The sequence below is a fragment of the Protopterus annectens genome, chromosome 4.part1 (assembly GCF_019279795.1).
Source record: "Protopterus annectens isolate FY-2018-M chromosome 4.part1, PAN1.0, whole genome shotgun sequence".
In the NCBI taxonomy this organism is placed as follows: domain Eukaryota; kingdom Metazoa; phylum Chordata; order Ceratodontiformes; family Protopteridae; genus Protopterus; species Protopterus annectens.
Window position 1 is genome coordinate 272,766,291 of NC_056734.1, and position 24,057 is coordinate 272,790,347.

The window sequence follows — 24,057 nt, forward strand, 5'->3', positions numbered from 1 at the left end:
GATGTGAATCCCTTCATGATTAGGTGGGCTATATAAAATGTTTTTCTAACCACTTTGGCCACGTGGTTGTCAAATGAGAGATTGCTATCAACTTGGGTCCCCAGGTCCCTAATTACTTCTTCTGTACTTAATGGATTAATGGATTACCACCTATGTGGTAATTTGTGGGCACTTTGTTTTTGCCAAAGGGGATGACTATACACTTTTTGGCATTTAGCTTGAGGCCATGGCTCTGGCACCAGTTGTCTGTTTCTATGAGGCCCTTTTGGAGGATGCTTGTGTCGGCTGGAGAGTCAATTATGGCACCCAGTTTGCAGTCATCTGCGAACTTGGTCAGCTACAGTCCTTCCGTGTTGGCCTGTACCTCCGAGAAATATATACCGAACAAGAGAGGTCCCAGGACTGAGCCTTGTGGGACGCCACTTGTAACTGGTTTGGAGTCTGACATGGCTCCAGCAATTCTAACCATGTGGGATCTGTCCTTGAGCCAGTTTGCAACCCATCTAGTGACATAGGGGTTTATATTTAAGCTGGTGAGCTTATCTATAATGCCCGAGTGGGGTATTGTATCAAAGGCTTTTGCGAGGTCCAGGTAGGCTGTGTGGACCACCTTCCCCTCATCAATGGCCTTGGTGACTGTTTCAAAGAAATCAACCAGGTTTAAGAGGCAGGATCTGCCCTTAACAAAGCCAAACTGGGTAGGATCCAGTGTCTGTAGGTCCCCAATATCTTTATTTATGAGGTCCATGATGATCCTTTCCATAGCTTTGCAGACCAAGCTAGTCAGGCTTATGGGGCGATAGTTTCCAGGATCCGTTGAGGCACCACCTTTGTGGAGAGGGACCACTGTTGCTGTACGCCACTCTGTGGGTACATATCCTGTAGTAAGGCTGAGATTGAACAGTAGTTTTATGTTTGGGTTTAGCTCTTCTTGGAGTTCATGTAGGACATTCTTCTTGGAGTTCATGTAGGACGCAGCCCATCTCAACACTGTCTGGTCCCATTGATGCTGTGTTTTTTGCTTTGGAGAGGGCGGCTTTTACCTGAGCATCTGAGATGTCAGGGGGGCAGCACTCTGCTGGGATAGATATTTGCCCTTTTGGTGGGGAGGGGAGAAGTTTGCGCTGAACCTGTCAGCTAGGATGTTGGCAATGTCTGTGGGTTCGGTGTATTTTTTGTCATTTTGGACTAATTCTGAGCATATCTGGGAATTCCCACTCAGGTTCCTAACATAACTAAAGAAAGCCTTGTGATTATCCTTAGTGTCCTGTGCAATTTTTCTCTCGAAGCTGGCCTTAGACGATTTTATGAGTGCCCGTAGTTTTTTGCTAATACTGATCAGAGATGCCTTCCCTTTTTGGGATTTTGCTCTATCATGTAGTAGCTTCCTCCTTCTATTGTATAGTTTGTTTATGGCTGGGGTCCACCAGACAGGACGTCTGCCTTTGGAGGATTGGGTCTTGGTTTTATTTGGGATTGCATGATCCATGCATTCCTGAAGGTGTTCATAGAATGCGTTTATAAAGGATTCTGCGGTCTGGGACGTATTTTCCACAGGCCCGGGGGCTTTGAAGGATTCCACCTCGTTTTGAGGAGTGTGAAATTTGCTAGATCCTAAACATCCAAGCCCTTCCAAACCCAGATGACAATGAGGCCTACTCTTTGCTGTACACAAAAGTACTGTACAACCACATTCATAGCTGCATAGAGGAGGCAGTACCTGTCTGAGTCAAACCTATAATTTCTGGCAAAAATAAACCACCCTAGTGGACCCCTACCATAAATAGGGTATTCAACAAAAGGAAAAAAAATCCTCACCAAAGCCAAGAAGGAACAGACAAAACAGTGCAAAAAGACACCAGTCTAAACAAACAAATTAGAAAGCTGGTCAAATCTGCCAAAGCAAACTATGAGGCAAAGATAGCCTCCCAGATGACAGAAAACCATAAGGCTTTTTTAAATTATGTTCATAACCTCAAGGGAAATTCTCAGCAATGTGCCGAGTTAATCATGAATGGCAACACTTACACCCAGCCTGAAATTATAGCTAACCTGCTGGCTGACAAGTTCAGTTCACAATTCTCCCCCCACCACCACCCATCACCTCCTACCACTGCCAAAAAAATACACGTAACCATCCCCCTACTGGTCATTACAAAGGAACGGGTCCTTACTACTCTTGTTAAAGCCAAAAACACAACCTACATGCATCCCAACAGCATTTCAGGATGCTTATTAAATAGCTTAAAACAGAATCTATCAGGGCCACTAGAAACCCTCTTAATCACAGCCTCTGGACATACTTTGCCCCAGAGAAATGGAGGACTGCATCAGTCATCCCTAAGCACAAGGGGGGCCCATCAACTGACCCAGGGAACTACAGTTCCATAAGCTTGACCAATCTTATCTGCAAGGCCATGGAGAGAATTATCATGGACTTGATCAATAATGACATAGGAACTCTCCAAAAACTATACCAGACAAAATTTGGCTTTGTCAGCAGGATGTCTTGCCTGCTCAATCTAGTAGATTTCTTTTAGAAAGTTACCAGGGCCATGGATGAGGATAAAATGGTACACACAGCTTATCTAGACCTAGCCAAAGCTTTTGACACAATCCCTCACTTGGGGATCATAGATAAACTTAATAAGTTAGGCATAAACCTCTACATCATTAGATGGATAGCCAACTGGCTCACTGACAGGACACATGTTGTCTGCATAGATGAATCCACTTCCGATAAGAAACCTGTTACTAGTGGTGTCCCACAGGGCTCAGTGTTGGGACCCCTCCTGTTTGGTATATACTTCTCTGAAGTGAAGACCAATGTTGGGGGCCTCTGGCTTACCAAGTTTGCTGATGACTGTAATCTGGGAGCAATCACTGAATCCCCAAAAGATGTTGGCATCATACAAGCAGGCCTAAAAATGACAAACGACTGGTGCCAAAACCATGGTCTGAGATTAAATGCTAAAAATGCATAATCATACCCTTTGGTAAATCAGATATCCCTGCAACTTATAATATTGATAGCACATCCCTAAACGTAGACCCAGTGGTGAGGGACCTAGGAACATACAGTAACCTAAACTTTGACCAACAAGTAGCTACAGTAGTGAGGAAATCCTTCTGTTTGGCTCAACTTATAAGTAAAGGCATGGCATCAAGATCAAAGGAAGTCATATTGCCATTGTACTTGGCCTCATCAGGCCCTTAATTGAGTATAATGCTTCCTTCTGCATGTACCTAACCTGGCACTTACTCCAGTTGGAGCGGCCACAAAGGTTTCTCACTAAAAAAATACAAAGCGTATGACGCATGTCTTATGTAGGCCCTATCCCTTTACTGGGTCTCCTATCATTTATTGAAAGTGGACTTATGCCTGATCTACAAGGCATCTGATCCAGCTTGATGAAAATGTTACATATTTGCAAGTAAAATTATACAAGAGTTACATGTTCCATGAACCTGAACCTTATTTGTGACGTTAACAGAACTTGCTGGAGAGACAGATTCATATTCTAAAGTCTACCTCACCTATAGAATAATCTTTCTAGCTTCATAAAACAAAACCTGTCCTTCACTGTCTTTAAAAATAATTTGGATAAATGAATGGGGAACCATAATTTCACTCCAAGGGTTCTGTTCATGTCCCTTATGGACAGAGACAGTCTGTAAAATGACTCAGGATTCCAACACCCAAAGACTCACTACCCTGATACTACCCCATTTCATATCTGGGGAATTAAGATATAATATTGTCATATCCTGGGCATTATTGGCTAGGCTTGTAAAGGCTGTTTTGCCTTTAGTCTAGTAACCACCTATGAATCTATGATGAAAAAGAGGATAGTGAGTAAAGTGTATTAAAAAGTATTGGAGAGATGTATGACAACAAACTGAAAGGTATTCAAACTGTCTTTTTACTCCAACGAAGCATAGACATGTATTTATTGTTCATAAAATTATTTTTGTTAAGCATTTGTATAGATATTGTACATGTCAAGGTCAGAAGGAAACTGCATGTGAAGCATGTCTGATTACATGTGAAAAAGTGTTTACCCATTTGAAAACCTGCTGTTATTTTCCAGTCATTAAGAAATACTCGACATGAGTGATGCTTCACAGCATCAAATGGGAAATTGAGAAGGGAGAAGTGTAAGAGGGGAAAATGTTCAGTGTTTTGTAGAATACTCTTTCTTTAGAATCAGAATCCACACTGTTTAAAGATGGATCCTGACAGTCTAGGCCTGTCTTGAATTCTCTTCCACTGTTTTGCATTTTCTAAATGCCAACATGGAAGATTGGAACATGTCCTAATAAGGAAAGGCACAGATATCAGTTCTGTAGATTCTTAGCAGGCAAAACAGAATACAGAGGTGTTTCATTTTAATTGGTCAGTGTCTATAGTCTGATAGATAAAATGTTTGCTCATAAGCTTTTACAGTACAAAATGACACAGTTTCTCTGCTCTGGGAAACAAGACTTTGATGGCCTAGTCTTTCACATACTCATTTTCTTTTACAATAAAGAAGATAATTCTAAGCTGCTGAACTATATTGTATCAAGTTATTTTGTATTGCAATGTACCATAACAGGGCATAGTCCAAAGAGGGGAAAGGGTGGGGTTATGAACGAAGAGGCACATCCCTGTTGCATGCCCGCACCTCAGGCATATCCACATAACTAAAGCATGGGATGGGAAGTGGGTAGGCCTTATTAAGAAAATACCCCCCCCCAGAGGATGGTGATGGTGAAGCCCCCCTGGACACCCCTAAGCTCCATGACTGGCCCAGACTAGATTAGGGTAAACCGGGGAAGTAAGTAGGAAGATGATAGACCTGATGATGCATGAGGGCACAGGGGTAGAAGTCCATAGGATGAAGCAGGGAAGGAAAAATGAGCTCATTTTTTAACCCATAATTTTAGAAATACTAGCAACAGCACCATGACAGAGTGGAGAGCAAAGGTTGACTCAAAGGGAACAAACAGCTCTTTGAGGTCTGAGGGAAGCTAAATCATATAGAGACAAAGTCACCAAGACATTGAAGGTAATACACAAATGTGTAATAGCCAGTACATACTCCATAGCATTGAATTAATATAGTGATAATGTGGTGTACTAATAATAAATGTGCAGCAGAGTTTCATATTAGCTGCAAGTTATCAAGTTCTGTATCATCCAGCTCAAAGTAAAAGGTGTTCCAGCAGATTTAGCATGAGGAGAATAAGGCATTAGCCTCAGAAGGAAACCCATTAATATAACATGACAATTCTGAAGTTAATCATCATCACATTTTTCCCATTTTCCACATGGGATGCTGTGCCAGCTGCCACCATCTGTACTGATTCAGATCCATTCTCCTACTTTCTTTGACAGTTATATCTGATTGTCACTGATCTTGTGTCACACAATCAATCCACCTCTTGGCTTGATGTCATTGTCTCCACTTGCCTTCTTCCTGCTTGTCCCAAATCTATTTTACCAAATCATCTTTTCCTTTCCTGAACACGTGACCAGATCATCATTATCTGTTCTCCTTGGCCTTTTCAATAATATGGGATTCTTTGACTTTTGTCTGATGTCCTTATTTCTTCATCTGTGCCACAATACACATCTGATTACTCATCTATAGAACATCATTTTCTACAGCTACTCTGCCTTCACTGCCCAGGTTTTTGTGCAATAGAGAAGTTCTGGTTGCACCACAGTTTTATACAAATACATCTTCAACTTCTAAGGAATTCCTCTATCACAAACTCCCCCTGACACTCTGTGCCATTTGGCTGCAGCTTCTCTGAGTCTAGTTTTAATTTCCTCATTCAGATTTCCCTTCTGCTCATCCATATCTCCCACTTGAAACTGTTAACCTGTTCCACTATTTTCTTTTCTATCCCACTTTTCATCTTCTTCTGATTTCACCCATTTGCTCGTATAACTCCTGCCTTGTCTGTATGAACTCCTTTTCAGCCCAAGTGCCTTCAGTTTTAGATTCTATTCCCCTAGCCTTTGCTCACATTCAAAGTACTCCATATGGAGAAAAGGTTCTGGAGATCTGCTATCACTACTGTTGCATATTTGTGTGTGTTTTACAGTATTAGCAGTTTATTATATGGTATTATAGATGAACTGGGTACAATAAAATGACTTTAGATGTAATTGCTATTCACTATATCAACATAACCCTAAGTATGCTCTCTCACACACACACACACACACACACACACACACACACACACGCACATGCATGCGCACACACACACACACACACACACACACACACACACACACACACAGACACACACACACACACACACACACACACACACACACACAATTCTTTTGTTTTAAGTGCAATGAAAAAGTTTTAACTTAAAACATATGTAGTTTCACGTAACATATTCTGGTTACTTACACTTCCTTTCTGTTCAGTAGGTCACTTAGAAGTCTCACAAGAAAAGACAATATTCTTTTCAGTTCACAAGTTTTCTGTTGTAGATCTGGTCAATCTGCCTTGCACCCCAAACTCACCCACAGTAAGCCTTTTGGCAATCCATGGTTATACTCTAGTGTTGCTTGAATATCTCTATAGGACTTCTATAGACTCCTTTGGTATTTTTCAGCTTCTTCTGGTTACGCTTCACCAGGAATTTCCACTTTTGGTTGGCCTTGAAATCCCTCTTTGTGAGAGGCAAACATCTCTAATATTGTTAGCTTCAAGCCCTTTACAAGTGATTCTGATTAGACTACACTCTTCCAGGATTATACTATGGCATAATGATTAAATTATTTATCTTACAGACACAAGGTGCAGGGTTTGATTCTTATATGGGGTAACTGGCTAAGCTTAAAATGGCCCACGAGGTCAGTTAGCTTAGTACTAACCTATAATATCTTATGTATTCATAACACCATCAAGTTCTTACCATAATACAAGGTGCATATGTACCACATCAAAAACAGACTTTTTTATGAGTGAAACTGCCACTATGCCGCAATAACCACCCTGCCAGCACAGATCCCTAGATCCTGTACCAAATGGGGTGGTTTGCTAGACTATTTACATTCCTATAGCTGTTGCAAGGCCCATGTCTGATGGTGAAATGAAGGGGCTTTAGTGGTAATGTCCATCTAAACAGTTTGATATTTACATCCTATTACTTGTATAACCATTACAGTAGCATATGGTCAGTTACAAAGTGAAGCTACATTGTAATATATATAATACTACAGAGAAGTTATGCCATCATAATAATGTGCCATTCACATATTTTGGAAAAGTATCTTGTCTCAGCCTTTATTTAACTTCCTGCTTAGATACCAGACTATGTGATACTTGCCATTTACTTCCTGAGAAAACACAGCACCTGAGACCACATCTAATGCATCAATGTACACAAAAAAGGGTTTAGAAAGAATTAGTAAAGTCAGGTGCAACCAACACTGATTCTGAACATAAGGCAGCTTTTAGCTGTCTAAATGCCTCATCTGCTGCTACTGCAAACATTCTTTGGTTGTGCTTGCGTACCTAACCTTGTGTAAGATTTGCCAGAGAACAGGTTATGGTGGCAAAGCTGGATGTGAATTTCTAATAACAGCCTGCAACTTACAATAAAGCCTTCACTTGTTGTTTGGTACTGGGTATAGGCTAGTTCTTGACAATTTCTGATTTGTGTCTTTGGGGTCTGATTACTCCTGTCCCAATCATATATTAAAAGTATCTGGCTTTTGTAATACAAATATTATTTTTGGCAGTATAAGCTGTGAGTCCCATCTGCCTGAAGGAGTCCAGCACAGCATGAACTTTCTGAAAATATTATTACATCATTAAGGTACATAGCTGAGTACTTGACATGAAGTTTCAGAACTTTATCCATGAGCCTTTGAAAAGTGACAGGAGTTCTATGAAGTCCAAACCGTAAAACTATATAATGAAAAAGACCTTCAGCGATAAAGAATGCTGTCTTCTCTTTAACTTCATGAGTGAGGGGGCTCTACCAGTATCCCTTTTTTAAATCTAGAGGGCAGAAACCTTGCTTTGCCTAACTTTTCTATGAGCTTGTCCATTTTGGGCACTGGATATGTGTCAAGTTTGGATATGTTTTTCAGTTTTCATACACCATTACATAAACTAGTGGATCAGTCTGGCTTAGGGAGCAACACAATTTGACTGTTTCAGTCATTTTGAGACTTCACAATTACTCCTACTTTTAGCACTTTTCTCGTTTCACTTATTGTTGTTTGAAATTGTGGTATCCTATATGGTTTAGGGTCTAGGCTTAGACTGTCACTGGCACAGTTTCAGTATGGTGCTGTATCAAATGTGTTCTGCCAGGTAGCTCAAAAAAGCTTTATTTCTAAGTAAGAACTCTTTTTCTTCTTGTTTTTGGTCATTAGCAGGAATAGATTTAATTGCCTACTGTGAGATTCTGAGCAAGTGACTTAGATAGTGCTCCTGGATAACATTTGCAGAGGGTCAATTTCAGTGGGCTTACCTGTTCAACAAATTTATGAAATAAAATAACATTGCATGAGACTTTTTTCATTCATACTGCCATATATCTGCTGCACTGCCTAACAGTGATGTGAGACTGAATGAGGCTTTCTGTCTAGCTATCAGACTCTACAAAAGACTGCTATGTTGTATCTTCCTAGACTAAGACCGCTGGCTTGGCACTATCAGCACTCTGTATAACTAATCCACCTTTATAAATATACCTGTTAAAACATAGTATACTACTTTTCTCCATCCATAATGAAATACTTTATTACCTAGATTACTACCTCAAGTGTCTATAAGTGATATTTTCTATATAAGTAGCATTGTGTCATGTTACTCTCGAAGATGTCAGATTACTACCCAAATGCTGTTTCTCAAATCATGAAATTCTCATTGGAAATAGATGAATATTGTGCTCCTCCACATTAATCTCTGACATCTTCCTAAAAGCCGTTACCCGCACAGTTTAAAAAGGCTACTTATTGCCACTTGCATGTTTTTTTTTGTTTTAATGTTATTATTTATTTTATGTAAAATTTGCTACTAAAACTATTGTATTTAAAAAGATGAAAACAGTAGGGGGAAAGATGGATATTGTTTAAGAAAGAAAAAAATGTAGAATCAAAATAAAAATGTGCTTATAAGACAAAGACAGATGCATTTAGTGATAAGGAAGAAAGACGTGAAACCTTACTTAGGGAAAAGGATAAGATGGAAAAAGGTGGAAAGTGGGAAATAAAGGTAGGTGAAGGTGAGTTTGTTAGAAGTCAGAAAGACATTAATTGATAAAATGTGTGGTAGAATGTGTGAAGGAAATCTATACTCAGAGTAACAAAGCAACACCAGTTGAATAGAAATAGTAGAAATAGTAGTAAATAGGGGAACTTGATAAGAACATTTTAGTATACTCTGAAGGTTCTGGTACTATTTTTATAAAGAAGTGGAGAGAGAGAAGAATGATCTTCTTTTGGAAATGATAAATATTAAACAATGGTTTAGTGATTGTTGAACATATGTATGAACAATTCTTGTGGAAAAGAAGAAAAAGATACAAGTTAAAGAATTAACGGCCAGTAAAATTATGAAACAGAGCTAATGCATTGGTTTGAAAATGTTATGCATAAAAATGGTACAGAAAAGAATATATAGAATTAAAGGAAGGAATGTGAATGGTGTATTTGATTAAGGAGGAGAGAATAGGTTCATTGGTGTGTACTAGGCTAATGGCCCTGGAGCCTTTAGAAGGCTAGCCCATAGAAGTGCCTGGACATCATGCCACCCAATGTTATTTCCCAGTTCCTCTATCAAGTAGAACCACTGGAGTAATTCCCGGGGTGAATTTCTATTTCCCATCCACTCATCAAGACTTCTCTTGAAGGGGGCCAGTGAGGTGCTCTGCTTGACATGTATGGGAGGTCTATTCCAGAGCATGGGCAGTCTCTGAGTTATGAACCTGTCCCTCCAGCATGTTCTGTTGATTGCGGTAATGAGGTTGAGGTCTCTGGAGTGTGTGGTGTGGAGGGATTGAGATTTCATTAGATGTAGCATTTCTGACAGAGCTGGGTCAGATGTGGCTTTGTAAGTCAAGCAGAGATCGCCTCTTAGTAGACGATATGAGACAGAGAATAACTGGAGTTTTTTTAGTCTGTCTGTGCAGGATATGTGTTTAAGGCCAAGGATCCTCTTCATGAGGTACTTTTGTGGCCTTTCCAGCTGTTGCATGTGTCTAGTGAGGTACATGCCAAATGGGGTTTTATACTCGATGATTGGCCTAATGAGGGAAGAGTAAAGGGAGACAATGACCTCTTTCTTCCTGGATGCAAAACCCTTATTAATGAGATGTGCCACATAAAAGGACTTTCTGACCACAGTGGCAATGTGGTGGTCGAAAGAGAGGTTGCTGTCAACCTGTGTCCCCAGATCTGTTATAACGCCTTCAGTGTTCAGTCAGCTCCCATCGATGTGGTAATTAGTGGGAAATGAGTTTTTCCCAATGGGGATTATGACGCATTTTTTGGTATTAAGCTTAAGGCCATGGTTTTGACACCAGTCATTGGTCTCAGTGAGGCCTTTCTGTAGGATGTCTACATCACTTGAGGAGTTAATAATGGCTCCCAGCTTGTAGTCGTCTGCGAATGTGGTCAGCCAGAGTCCCTCCATGTTGACCTGGACTTCTGAGAAGTAGATGACAAACAGGAGAGGATAATATAATTAAAAGCAAGCTACATGCTTCAGTAATAGTACATTATATAATGAAAGCTTTTAACAAGGTGCAGCAAGGCTAGCTGTGGAAGATTTTGAATGGACGTGGAGTAGAAAAGAATTTTATATTTTTCAGATTGTTTGTAGGAATATATTGGTTAAGGTTTTAGTAATGTGTGGGCTACTGAACGTCAAGGATGTCCAATGAAAGGAATTTATTTAATTTAGTGGCAAATATAGTTGTAACCCACATTAATGGTAAACATGGGTGAAGCTAGGACAGTGTATCAAAGAGAATTTGAGTTGTCATTGATTTTGGATTACACAGATTACTTGATTTTGGTAAATAACTGATTAAAGGTTAAGGAAATAATGAAATAATTCAAGAGATTGAAAGACTAAAGTACGAAGATTTAATTTTTATCAAAGAAAAGTGTAAAAAGTGTGATAGCACTCAAGTTAGTAGGGGATGTCCTCTTGTAAAAAAATGAATTCAGATTTAGGGATATGATACAGTGGAAAAGAAGTGATTCAAAGGCAATGATGAGTCATAAGATGTAAAAGATGTGGTACAGATATGAAGAATGTTTAAATTAAACTACTCAGTAGTGCTTGGAACATTAGAATATATTTGGGGGCTGTCTTTCTAGTAAATCTAGAATAAATGTTTGGGAATAATGTTAAGTTGCATGGTGATTCAAGCTAAACCAAAAATAAAGCAAATTTTATAGCCTGAAAGGTGATTGATGTTTATTCCTATTATCTATCCTGCAATCATTCCACGTGGGCTGGATTATGGAAGTGGTAAGATAAAAGAAAGACTATCCTAGGAAAAGTTCTGTTGGTAAAATACACATTATTTGGAAAAATTGGAGCTCATATAAGTAAAAGACAATGTGTTATGGAGAACTGGAAGAATTTATAAAAACCTGGTTCATATAAAAGTAGGATATCTGTGGCTGTTCAAAAGACAAAGAAAACACTGGTATAATACAATAACGGGAAATATTATTAGACTGAACCATGTGCATATTTATGAGACCCCCCCCCATGAAATTTAGTAAAGATTTAACATATGAAGCAGTTTTTTTTATATAAATCACTTGCAAAAGCATTGATAATATGTAAACAGCAAGGAAAGTGAGAGAGAATGTTGTGTGCAATATAAATAAAATAGAACATTTTATATCATATGGAAGAGCAAAAAGGCTTTGGATTTTTATGAGAAATCTACAATAAAGGGAAGGAATAGGATAAGTTAATTAAAACATGATAGGGAAATATGAAATAAGAAAAAAGTAGATTGACCAGACTGCATATTTGCATGTGCATGGTACGTGTGGAAATCAAGACATGTAAAATTATTACAATGCAATGATTAAAACTAGATCTAAAGAGATCACTAGCACCTTATATTCAGCATTAATTAGGCTTATTGTTGAATACAGTGCACCTTTTGGGATTTACCTGCATAGGCATATCAAAGAAATGGAAAGATCGGGCCAAGAGGGGGAACTTCCAAGATGGCTGCACATTGACCAACAATTTAATTTCACCTCTCCAAGTGTGAAAACAGAAACTGTGAAAAAGGAGTACCATTGAAAATATTATTTGGGTAAAATTCAGTTACTGGTTAGTAAGTACGCTGCCTGGATGCCAGCAAAGAAGAACTTTGAAGAACCTGAAAGAAAATCAACTAGGAAAGGTGAAGTAAAAACACTGGCTGAGAAGGATCATGTAGCTGTTCAGTAAAAAGCAGTTCAGGCTTCAGGTTTGATTCAAGTCAGGCAAGAAATGGCTTCCAGTGATTCAGAGGAAAAAATAAATCAAATGTACTCAGAGGTGATTAAAATAAATGCAACATCGAAGGACTATATCAACTCAAATAACAAAAGGCTAGAAAAAAAATAGTAGAAGCTTTAGCTAGCTTTTCTGATAAAACTGCAAAATCAAAGGGTGAAATGAAGAAAAGGCTGGCTAAGTATGAGGCTTCTCAAGAAGAGCTTTTTAAAGAAATAGTACAGTTAGAAGACAGAACGCCTATAGAAAACCTAGATTTTCTCTTGTACCAGAAAAACTGGAAGGAACAGACTGCATTAAATACACAACTGGACTGGTGTTCCAGAGCAAGGTACATTGAATGTGTTCACCAAACCTGACCACGAGAAAGTAGTCAAGATCTATATTAGTAAAGATGCGATCATACCAGCAGTAAGAGTTGATCCTGACATAACTATGGCAGTAGAGAAAAGTATTTAAAATGGCAGACAGCAGAGTGTTTATGGAAAAATTGTTACCCACTGTACACCAGGCAGAAGAGAAGCAAATTTATCCCAGCAATCAGGCAATGTTGAAAGGCAGGTATGAGATTCAAATTGCTGTATCCAGCTCCCTTTAGAGTATTAATTCCTGGGAGATCAAAGATGTTTTTAATGCAGAACAGGATAAGGAGGAAACAAAGAAGGTTATCTGACAAAGAATGTACCAGCAGAAGGAAACTCTGCTTCTTATTCTTCTGACAATAAACCTCATAGAGAGACTTTGCCAGTGAAACTTTTTTGCAATGTTCCAAAGGAAAATGGTTGAGAGACAGAAAAAAATCACAGGCATTGACTAGAAGAACCAGGAACACATAGAACCTGAACCAGAGTCTAGTGTTAGGAGATTGAGATTATCAGGCAGAAGACAAGTAACACTGAAATTAGTGACTAAATGTAAGATTATAAAGCATCAATTACATTTGTGAAATATGGCATTGCAAATAAAAGTGGCTGAGAAAATATAAGAATGTAGCTGACTTTGTTGAACTTGTGGGTATACTGTAAAGCAGATATCCCACACTATGTCTTTAATGTTTAGAAGGACATTTAAGGGAAAAAAACTTGTATCTCTATTTATCATGTACATGATGTGGAGTTTTTCTCCCTGGGCATCCGCTGAAAAAGGACCTGCACCCAGTCAGAATTTCCCGGTAAACAAGTGTAAATAAATAAATAAACTGTAAGTTGTCAATTTGTGTTATCATTAGTATGTGTATAAAACATTTAGTGATATAAACTGCATGTTATATTGTAAAGCAGTTTTGTATAGTGTCCATTCAGGGATATTTTAAGTGTAGATGATTCTTTTCAGTGACTGCTATATTATATAATGATATTAAAGTAAACAAGTACCGTTTTTTAGTTGGAAGAAACGTAAGTTTTACAGAATAACAAGAGAGGCAAGACTGAACAAAAGCAAGTTTAAGTTAATATAATGGTATAATCTTCGACTGCTGGGTGAGGGTGGGGTGAAAAAGTGTACTAATTATGTTATATGTAAAACTAAGATGATAATTTCCCTTGTTTTTACAAGGGTAGATTTCTAGAGTGATGTTAATGGCTTAAGATAATGAACATTTTTTGTAAGAAAGTACACTTGAAAAATAAGACAAAATTATAAAAGCCATGAAAAATGCTAAGCTTCTTGCATCTGCAAAGATGCTAGCTTTTTTCATTAGCAAATGTTCTCAGTGAAAGATAAGACATCTGCAACTGAAGGCAGTTTGTCAGGGGAATTCTGTATAATCTGTTCTGAGAACATTTACAAAGATTCCTTCATGCAACTTCTTTAAGTTATTAACTGTTTTTTTTTTCCTCATCATTGACTAGAATGCAGACAAGCTGCCTGCAGGAGCAAGGAGTTAATCTTGAGAGGTTTGAACTTTCTTTGCCGAGGGAAATGCAAAATTTGAAGGTATAATGACAAGTAGTTCAATGAAAAATAAACTCTGAAATTATGAAAAGTTAAGAAGTGATAGTAGCCTCCCCAGCAGCCTTGATATTTTAATGCACTTAACAGAACAGTGCATAATTTAGTTTTATTTAAAGGTAGCTTGTGCACTTTTGCATGGGCTAAAATATAATGTTTTCTGAAAGCAAACAAGTTTTTCTTCACATCTGGGAGGGGAAAAGAGATAAAAAAAGAACAGACAGCAATTGGTGTATGTGGAAATACAGACTGGAACATACACTTTAACATGGGTAACCTTAATTTAAGAATAAGTTATGCTTGTGGGTGCAGCTGTCGATTCAGGGTAATTGTTCCTATCTGAAGGGTTATTCTTCATTTGTTGAAAATGTACATAGTTTTGTATGTTTGTACTGTTAATAGGAAATGGAGGTGTTTTGAAAATATATTATTTTTTTATTTGAAGGTTTTCATTAAAGCAAAATGTCTTGAGAAATGTGATATGGGTTTAATGTATATGAGAAGGAACAACTATATAAAAGATCAGCCTGCCAAACATTAATGTGTGCATGTAATCAAAAGTTGGAAACACACAGTCAAACAATGTCACGTAAAATAAGTGGGAACAATAACTTTTTATCCTAATGGCTACTCTATCCATAGCATCATGGAATGTAAATTGTCTCACTGGTATAGACAAAAATGAAATGGGTATTGAATTATATTAAGAAATGCAGAGTCCCAGTAGCAATGCTACAGGAGACACATTTGGAAAGAAAAGAACATGTGAATTTGACAAAGAAAGGATTTCAGGATGGAGCATCATCAGAATATCAGAGACAAAAGAAAGGGGGAGTAATACTACTGATTGCTAGATAGAGTCTGAGAGTGATATAAGAGGGGAAAAAAAGACAATAACAGTGGGTTTGTGGTTATAAGGGGCTATTGGCAAGGGAGGAGGTATATGCTGGCATATATTTACATTCTACCAAAATCTGCTGTCATGGATTTTAAGAAATTTTGGGCAGAAATAATTAGCTTTCAGCAGGGAATATTACTTATATGCGGGGACTGGATCTTTATTTGCAATAGTGAGGCTGTATCAAAGGGCTGGAAGGGAAAATATAACAAAAGAGGGTAGATTTCTTAAAAATATGAAAATATTTTGGTATGGAAGATGTAAATTTAGTAGTAGGAACTCAAGACAGAAATTATATATTATTCCCCAAGGTAAAATAACTGGGCTAGACTAGTCAGAAATTATTTTTACAGAAACGTGATTTTAATTGAAAGCTTCTACACACATCCAATTACTATTTCAAATCATGCACCAATAAACACTAAGATAACCTTTTCCAATGTCCCAAAGGAAAATACTTGACAGACAGAAAAAAATAAAGGAGTTGACTAGAATAAGCAGTAGTATGTTGGAAATGAACCAGGGACCAGATTTGGGCGATGGAGATCAAAAGGAAGAAAACCAGCAATTTGGAAATTAAGGAATGAATGAATGTGGGATTGAAAAGCATCAATTGCATTTGTGAAATACATTAGAACAAGAAAACTTGAAGAAATTGGACTTTTTTGACTTTCTTAAACTTGTCAGGGACTCCAAAGTATATTTCCTAATTCATGTTATTAATGTTTGAATGAACATTAAGAAGAGGGAAAGAGGAAGGAAAGAGGTAACTGTAAGTATAACAGTTTTTGATCTTAACAGTATTTTTTATAAAACATGATATATACTGCATGTTATAAAGTAAAGCTTTTTCAGTTATTTTTATATGCATCAGAGATCTAGCAAAGCTGGACTTTCCACTATGTGATACCTTAAACTTCTTGCATCAGAGGCAACATGGGATATATGCAAATTGAGGTTTAAGGTATCATACAGTGGAAAGTCTAGCTTTGCTAGATTTTTCTTTTTGTGTTTTTAACCAATTGGTTTTACTGTGTGACCTTTTTACTCATTGTTTTAGTTTGTTAGCTGGGATATTTTGTAGATACCCTAATGTTTATGGATATCAGTTGGGTATGGCAACCCTGTGTTTCCAAAAGTCAAACATTCCTCTTATGCTGTGCTGATGATGCCATAAGAAGGCAGAAACTTGCATGCCCCCAGCTAAAGGGTTTGGCTTTATTGGCCTGAAATTGTCTATAAATAGACTTAAAAGTAAAAATAAAAGTAAAAGAAAAAGTCATGGATATTCAGAATTGCCATTTAGCTGAAACACCTGATATCCTTAAAGGATAATTTGCATATATCCAATGTTGCCTTTGATACAAGAGGTTTAGGATATCACACAATGGAAAGTCTAGGTTTGCTAGATTTTTCTTTTTGTGTTTTTAACCAATATACATCAGATACTAAAGTAACCAGGTGCTAGATGTTTCCTTCTTCTTTCTTTCTTCTTGTTCAGTTTTAAGAAATGTAGGCACTGTAATGTAAAAAGAGAAGAAACCCTGAGGAGAAGAGCATGGTATAAGTAAAACTAGTATGCTTTTTCTTAACTTTGCAAAGAGGAATGACTGGATTAAGACCACTGTCTTGATCTAATAATAAGTTTTAGTGAGAAGCAAGTAAAAAAAAGAACACTGAATGTAATGAAAAGTTTTCCTCTAGAAAATAAATGTTCACATTGTAACATGAGAAGCTTGTAGCTGAAGGCAACTGTGTATCTGGTTCTTATGTTTCTATGGACACAAACTGCAAGAGGGCAATGCATATAGAATACTATTTCTTTCAATGGCTTGGAGATAATGTTTTCTAAAAGCATTCACATTGTTCTCTACATCTTGGAGAGGAAAAAAGATAAGACAAAAACAGACAGCACTTAGTATAAGGAGAAGCTCAGGGTGTACCATACATCTTAACATGAATAACCGTCATTATAGATAAGTCAAGTCTGTGAGTGTAGTTGTCAGTCTGAGACAATTGTTCCTATTAGGAGGGTAAACTTCATTATTTAAAGATGTACATTTTTTTTGTTTGCATTAAGTTAATAGATTATGGGAGTGCTCTGGGTATGTATTTGTTTGACAGTTTTCATTAAAAAAAGCCTGGTAAGATGTAACCTAGGTTAAAATGGATATGGGAAGAAAAAAATATATAAAATATCAACCTACCAAACATTAGTGTATGCATGCAACACAAAAGATGAAACTAGACATTTAAAAAAAACTGTTGTACATAACAGGTGGTAAAATAACTTCTTATGATAATCACAACACTTTCCATATTATCCTTAAATGCGAATGGTCTCGCAGATATACACAAAAAAGAAAGAGTAGTAAATTATATGAAAAATGCAGAGTGCAACTAATTATGCTACAGGACACATGTTTGGAAAGAAATGAGGAAGTAAATTTGATAAAGAAAGGATTTTTGGATAGATATTCACAAACATATCTGTGACAAAGGAAAAGGGGAGTACTTATATTAATTGCAAGAGGCATTCCAATAGTGATGGAAGAAGGAAAAAAGATAATAATGATAGACTTGTAGCAGGGAATATTACTTACAGGCATACCTCTCAACTGTACAGATTTTCGGAGAATGTCCATATTTTTGCCTCAAATATTTGGTCTGTTCCTCATAAAATGTGTAGTTTTCTGACAAATCACAGAGGATTGAAGTTGTTAATGAGCAAATAATGTCATATATTTGAGTTTCAGACTTTATTTACTTCAGAAAATGCATACTAACACAAATCCTGTTACTCTAGCAGCTTTCTAAGTTTATAAGTGCAATATTTAAAATCTGACACTATTTTTGGGCCTTTGCCCCCCCCCCCCATTATTTTAGGCTTGGTCCAGATTTTGTAAGTTAAGAGGTTGAGAGGTATATTTACAGGTGGTAATTGGAATTTGACTTATAACAGTGAGGATGCATCTGTGGGACCTAGAAGGGAAAGTATAACAAAAGAGGGTGGATTTTTGAAGAAATGTATGAAAATATTTGGTATGGAGGATGTGAATTCAGTAGTAGAAGTTTGGAGAAAATTTACATATTATTCCCCAAGATACAAAAACTGTGCTACTCTAGATAGAAATTATATTTCACATGAATATGTGCATTTAATTGAAAGTTTTCATACATATCCAATAACTATTCCAGATCATGCACCAATAATAACTAAAATAAATGTGCAGGTTAATGAAATAAAAATGAGACACTGGTGCTTCCCCACCTATCTGGTAAACAAAAAGGAATTTAAGGAAAGGGTAGTAAAAATTATTTTGGAGTTATTAGGTAAGATAAAATTTTCTCCAGAAATGATATCTAGGGAATGTGAATACAATGAAAGTACAGTTTAGAAAAATAGAGCAGAAATAAAAAAAAAATAAATTGTTAATAAATAAAAATTATTTAGAGGGACTGACAGAACAAGAAAAGCAGCAACTGCAGAGTGCTAAAGTGAAAATAAGGGACTACCTTGATAATATTCATCAATTTAGAAACATTGCAATTAAGCAACTGTTTTTTTATAAGAACACCATAGCAGAAAAGCTTTTAACACAATGGCTCAGGCAACAGAAGGTAGAAAGGGTTGTTCCCAAGCTAAGGGAGCCTATAACAAGGGACATAATCAGAGATCTTGCAGAGGTATTATAAATACTTTAGAAATTTTATGAAAATCTTTATAAAGCCCATAAATGAGGAAATCAAAAAAATTACAAATGAAAATGTTTATTGAAGAATTAAAATGTCAGTGTTAAAGGTAGATGAAGCTCAATTACTGTCAGTTAGGATAGAATGAGATGAGATAAAAGTGGTGACGTATAACCAATCTACAGGAAAGTCTCCAGGAACAGATGATAGTCCTGTGGAAGTTTGGAAGCTAGGAGGCAAAAAAGTCATAAAGATCTGGAAGGTTTTGGTTAACAGTATTTTAAAACAATGAGAAATACCAACATTCTGTAATGGCTGTAATACCTAAAGATGGTAAAGACCCATCAGATCCATGGTTATAAAGTGTTTATGTCTATAATGGCTAAATGAATGGCAAAGGTGATGCCAAAATTGATAGATATGGATAGATGCTGTTTTGTGGAGGGGAAGAAACATTTGACAACATTAATAGAACAATAATGAGCCAGAGGGAGGCATAATGTAGGAACATACCATTGTTATTGGTGGGTCTTGATAAGAGAAAGCATTTGACAGAGTAAGCTGATATTTTATGAGTAGGATAATGGGAGCATTTGCATTCCCTAATAAAATTAAAAGGTTGATTAGGAGGATATATGATGGATTGGTAGTAAAAATTAAAGTGTGGGGGTTCCTCTTTGATGTGTTCTGTTTGTGCAGAGGAACCAAGTAGGGGTATCCTCTTTCCCCTTTGTTATTTGTGTTTTATTTAAAACCATTGGTAAAGAAAATAAGGGCCTTAGAAATTCAAGGATATAATTGGTATGGTAATCAAGAACAGCTGGCTTTATTTGTAGAAGATATTATTTTATAACTGATAAAACCAGGAAAAGGACATTTTAGTGTTGTGGAACATTCTGAGATGTTTCAAGTCTTTTGGGATATAAAATTAATGAAGATTTAACACAGCAGTACCTGTAAACAATGTATCTACACAATAACTGGTTCAGCAATACCCATATTTATAGGGGCATTATAAAATGAAGTACTTAGGAGTAGGCAGCTAAGGATATGTGCAAAGAGACTAAACAAAAGATAATAGAAAAACTGAGAAATTAGAAGCGTTCTTTTATGGATATAGATAACAAGATACAAGCAGTGAATATGTTTTTAGTCACTTTAGTTTTATACACACGTCAGGCATATTTTTATCAACTGGAAGAGAAGTTGTGGATAGCAATTAATAAGAGCTGAAGGATTTTATCTGTGAGTGAAAGTGGGCAAGAGTCGAGTGGTATAAGTTGATCCTTCCAGTTGAACAAGGTGGTTTCTGATTACCTGATCAGAAGGAGTATTTCAGAGCAAAATAATTAAGGCTCCTATGTATAGCACAAACGGAAAGCTATAATTCAAAGTGAAAAAGGACAATGATGAAATTGGGGAAGGTCAAGAAATAAGGAGATATCAGGATTTTTGATGCAGGTCATTAAGAAGAATAAAATAACCATATAGAACATTATATTCATAAAGTAGCAAAAAGTATTCTAAGAACTAAGACAACATTGGAATGGAGAAATGAGATTCTGCCAATAGGGATGACTGCAATTAGCAGTGCAGAGAATAGGAAGAGGGGCTGCAATTTACTGGAGAAAACTGGCAAAGGAACCAAGGTACTGGGTGCAAACAGTTAGACAGGGAAAGGTAATAGAATGGGAAGATGCCAATAATTCATTTGGACTGAAGGCTAGAGTTTGCCTTCAGTATTAAGGACTGATATCAGGGTACAGATAAAGAGAAAGTAATAGGGAGATCCTAAGTGAAAGACCAGCACTGGTAGAGTTTTTAGTAGAATCTAGAACAGAAGCTGCTATTTAAAAAGGTATAATTAGTAGGCATATAAAATATTGCATGATAACTATAGGAATCAATCAGAGGAGGTTAGAAAGGATTAGAAAGAGAGATTGGATAAGCAATTCACAAAGAAACAATGGGGGATATATGTATAGCTCCCAAATATGCAACAAAGTCTAGAAGATTTAGGATGTTTGCTTGGAAGTGTCTGTATATGTATTTTTATACCCAAGTAGATTCTAAAGATTTTTTTTTCCTCAGGTAGAGTGCAAATATTGGAGGTGTAATTGGGAAGAAACAGGTAATTGAGAACATATTTTTTGAAAGTGTAATGAGTTGGCAGACTTTAAAAATTCCCTTCAGACTACTCTGTCAGACATACTGGATTAGCAACTTGGTATAACTAAGGAAATGATTTACTGAGCTGTGATAAAGAATCAGAATTGCCTATACATAGTAAGGCCTTGCTGAGTGCACTTCTGGTGATTGCCAAGAAAGCAATCACAAGAAAATGAAAATTAAAGTCTAAACCAACTGTACCAGAAGTAATGAATATAGAAACAGAGAAAAAAGAACTGGAAATGAGATCTTTAGACAAAGGTAGGAGCAAATTACATAGAAAAATAGGAATTGTGTGAATAATGTTTTGGAAAAGGAATGAAGTTTATGGGAAGGCAGGAATTGAATGAACTATGTAATGTTTGACTAACAATGACTGTGAAGAAAATTCTAAGTGATGTATAATGTTTGCAACTAAAAATATGTCAACATTTCTTTTCATTTATATAAAAGTATGATTGCCTATGTCTTAAGTGATAAATCAATAAAGATATTTCTTTTTTAAAAATAAATAAATACTAAAATAAAATATAGGGCAACAAAATAAAATTGAGACACTAGTGCTTCCCCACCTATCTGTTAAGATGAGAGGAATTTAAGGAAATTGGAGAAATTATTTGACAATTATTAGGAAAGGTAGTTTTTTCAGAATGAATAGCTAGTGAATGGGATAAAACAAAAATTGAGTTTGAAAACAGGGTAGAAATAATAGAGAGAGAGAAATATGATTAAGAACTAACAGGAATTGTTTAGTGGGGCTGACAATGATTAAACTATTGCAGAAAAAAAAGAATCTCACAGAACAAAAAGAGGAGCAACTGCAGAGTGATAAAGAGTAAATAAGGGATTGTTTGGATAAAATGCATGAGTTTAGAAAGATTGCTGTTAAGAAACTGTTTTTCATTACAACTTTACAGCACAAAAATATTTAGCACAGCAACTTAGGCAACAGAAAGTAGAAGTGGTTGCTGCCACACTTAGGGAGCCAATGACAAGAAAGATCACAAGAGATCCTATACAGGTATTATTATGGATATTTCAGAAATTGTATTAATATTTGTATAAAGCAGTGGAGTGAGGAAACAAAGAAACAGCACAAATGGAAATATTTATGGAAGACTTAATTATGCCAAGATTAGAGGAAGATGAGGCTCAACAACTAATAGTTAAGGAAGGAGTAGATAAGATAAAAATGGTGATGTATAATCAATCTGCAGGGAATTCTCAAGGAACAGAATGCATTCCTATGGAAGATGGGAAGGAAGACAGTGATAAAGATATGGAAATTTTTGCTTAATAGTATTTAAGAAGGAAGGGAAGTGCCAACATATTGGAATAAAGTTATGGAGACTATATTTACCAAAAGAGGGTAACGACCCATCAGACCCAGCCTCATATAGATACATTTCAGTTTAAAATCATGATAAAGTTTTTAAGTCTATACTAGCTAAAAGAATGGAAAAGTTGTTGCCAAAACTGATAGATAACGATCAATGTGTTTTTTTTTTTTTGTTTTTTGTGTAGGGGAAGCAAATATTTGACAGCATTAACTGAACAACAATGATCCAGACAGAAGCAGAATGTAAAAAGTACCACTGTTTTTTTTTAAACAAGAAACATCTTTTTTAAATTATCATGTGTGACATAGGCCATGCTACATTTATATAAATGACAATAAACCATAGCAACACAGTCTCGGTTACAAACATTATACATTCCAAACCATGCAACACAACTGTAGCTGTAAACATTATACATCACATTTAACATATCCAGTCATTGTTGGTCAAACATTACATAGCTCATTCAAATCCTGCCTTCTTTTAAAGCTCTTTCATCCTCTGCATGTATTGATTCCACAGTTCCCATATTTTCCTGTGTAATTTGCTCCTATCCTTTTCTAAAGATTCCAGTTCCAGTTGTTTTAACTCTGTTACTATCCTCACTACTTCTAGTGAAATTGGTTTAGACTTTGATTTCTATTTTCTAGTAATTGCTTTTTTGGCAGCCATCATAATTAGACTCAGCAAGGCCTTACTATGTCTAGGCAATTCTGAGTTTGTATCAGCTTAAAAAATAATTTCCCTAGTCACTCAAATTTGCTGACCCAGGATCTCTGACAGAGCAATCTGCAGGGACTCTTTAAAGTCTTCCAACTCATTACACTCCCAGAAAATATGTTCCCAGTTACCTCTTTCTGCCCCATTGCACCATCAACATTTGCTGTCTACCTGAGGAAAAATTATTTGAAGTCTACTTGGGGTATAAAAATACCTATGTAAGCACTTCCAGGCAAAGATATCATCTAGATTTTGTTCCATATTTGGGAGACATACATATATCCCCCTTGTTAAAAATACCACTGTTGTTGGTAGGTTTTGATGTGGAGAATGCATTCAACAGAGTACGTTGGGATTTTATGAGTAGGGCAATGGAAGCATTTGCATTTCCTGATTAAATAATAAAGTTAATTAGGAGAATATATGAAGGGTCAGAAGCAAGAATAAAAGTGGGAGGGTTCCTCTCCGATAAGATTATTTGAAAAGAGGAACCAGGAAGTGGTGTCCTCATTCCCCTTTGTTGTTTGCTTTATATTTAGAAGCATTGTTAAAGAAAATAAGGGACTCAGAAATCCAAGTATATATATGCAAGGATATATAAGAAAGGTTGGCTTTATTTGCAGATGATATTATTTTGTATGTGAAAAATCCAGAAAAAGACATCTCTGTGCTGTGGAACATTTTGAGAGAGTTTCAAATTTTTCCAGGATACAAAATTAATGAAAATAAAACAATGGTTATAGCCATAAATTATGTACCCACTCATGACTTGCTTCAGCAATAT